Raw genomic sequence first — 2,249 nt, 5'->3', positions numbered from 1 at the left:
CTAATTTTAGTCAAGGACAGAGCTGTCATGCTTTGGCACTTCCATGTTGCTTTCAATTCCTTCGCCATGTCCCCCACTCAACTGGGACACAGGAGTGTGTAATGAGATCCTCGGCCAGGAGTACCAGTCTCAGTGAAGTCCTAGGAGCAAGTTTTTCTTTTCTTTCTTTCTTTTTTTTTTTTTAACAGAAAGTCAGACATACTTTATTTTTGCTTCTAATTTCAAAGTCTAAGTATAGCACAGTTGTAGACATTGAATCCCACTTAGTCTGATTCACACAAATACTAACATTTTATCCTGTTTTAAAAGTCTAAGAATGAAAACTTGCAATTAAACACTGAGCAAGCCACACGTTTAGGTAATATTTCTTAAAAAGTCTTAAAGAAAATATGTGATACAGGACCTAAGTTTTCAGTGACATATATACTATTTAACACATCTGGCAAGTCACATCAGTCCTGAATTAATTTTTAATAACAACAACAACAAAAAAGCACTAAGAAAGCGTTATACTTTTTCAATGTCACTATAGCTTTCTTTCACATCATTTTCATAGTATGCCTTTTTAGTATTCTTCCAAAAATATTCCACAGTTTTTTTTCTTTTTTTTAAAGACCATTTCCCAGCTTCTGAGTCCCAGTGTCCTCCCTACAGATCTCTCAGTACCTGCAGGTCACAGGGTGACAAAAGCTGCTGCAGAGACACCTGGGATCTCCAGGAAATGGAACAGCTGAAGAGGAGGCTCCTCATCAGATCAGTTTTAACTGGACTGAGTGTCACCTTCATATTTAATGTCTTCACTGGTCCCACTGACCTCATTCTTAGTGTCACTTTCCTTTGGTTCAGTGTTTCTATCTTCACTCTGTTTCTCTTGACTACTGGACGTCACAACTACCTTTTTTATTATTATGATTATCCAATCTCGTTTTGTTTTCCTTAGATTTTCCATCTTGTTCTCTGTCCCAACTTTTGCTGCTGTGTTTATGACTTTCTGATCATCTCCTAACTCAACTTTGAGATCTGTGCTTTCTCTCTGATCTGTTATGGCTTCTGCTTTCTCTACTTCTGCTTCACCTTCTTTCTCTACTGTTGTGATCTTTTGTGGTCCCGAGACTGACTACTCAAGTTTGGCTTGAGTGCCTACTTTGTGAACGACTTCTCTTTCTTTTCTCTGTACCAAGCCCTTTGTTTTTCTCTTTCTTCCTCTTCCCTTCATCTTTTCCTTTCTCTTTCTTCCCTTCCTCTCTCTTGCTCTTTTTCTCTTTCTTGCTTCTCTTTTTTTTAAACATTCATTATGATCAGGTTCTTGAATTCTTTTTTGTAACTTTTCTTCTACAGTAGCTTTAATCTTGGCATAGCCCATGTGTTGTTTCCCCACCAAATGGTCATCTACCTGAGATTGGGCATCTGCTACTATCAAAAAGGCTCCACACACTTCACAAACTTCCAATTCTTTTTTCATGGGCAGCAAAACTTTTGATTGTTGAGGTTGTGGACATAAGCTAGTCTCTCTCTTCTTTTAACTGTTCAACTAATTTCATCATCCCTTGGGCCTCCTCTACCTTTCCTTCAGATCCTAATTCTTTAATCTGCTGCAGAAGCACATCAATTTTGTCTGTTAGAACCTGAATTTTTCTTCATTTTTGCCTGTTGGGCCAGCTGCTCCAAAGGACACCTGGTTTTAAGATATTGCCAAACGAGCATGGCCTCATCTGATTCTACCTTCTACTTCTGCAAGTAAGCTCCGTAAGTATCCCAAAAAATCTTTCTCATAGTTAACTTTCATAAAACAAGAACTCTTACATAGTTTTTGTAGGTTTTCATCATGAATTTTTTCACAAGGACCTGTAGAGATCACTTTTCTGGAACTATTTACTTTCTCTAGATGAGAATCCTCTTCTCGGCCAGTGCCTGTGGCTCAAAGGAGTAGGCCGCTGGCCCCATATGCCAGAGGTGGCAGGTTCAAACCCAGCCCTGGCCAAAAAATTCAGGGAAAAAAAAAAAATAAGAATCCTCTTCTCTTCTGGGGGAAAACGTCTGGCTGTATTCTGGCTCCTTCAAATCCTGAGCCTGTCCATGGCTCTGCTGCTCAAACACTGGCTTCTGTTTAGTAGGCCCTTCCGCAGGCTTTTAGGGTGCAGGTTTCTCTGCTCGGTTGAGTTCACTGCTACCCCTCCATACGCTTGTCATCTTCCAAACATTTGTTGACATCTCTTATGTTATCTCCTCTTCATTTACATCAAGATCAG

General features: G+C 39.6%; 1 pseudogene; it reads right to left on the bottom strand.

Moving 5' to 3' along the window:
- Positions 1-760: 760 nt before the first annotated feature.
- Positions 761-1,801, bottom strand: LOC128573827 (luc7-like protein 3; annotated as a pseudogene).
- Positions 1,802-2,249: the final 448 nt, after the last annotated feature.

The sequence above is a fragment of the Nycticebus coucang genome, chromosome 21 (assembly GCF_027406575.1).
Source record: "Nycticebus coucang isolate mNycCou1 chromosome 21, mNycCou1.pri, whole genome shotgun sequence".
NCBI classification, from domain to species: Eukaryota; Metazoa; Chordata; class Mammalia; order Primates; family Lorisidae; genus Nycticebus; species Nycticebus coucang.
Note: the sequence above shows the minus strand (reverse complement) of the source record. Positions and strands in the feature narration are given on the sequence as shown.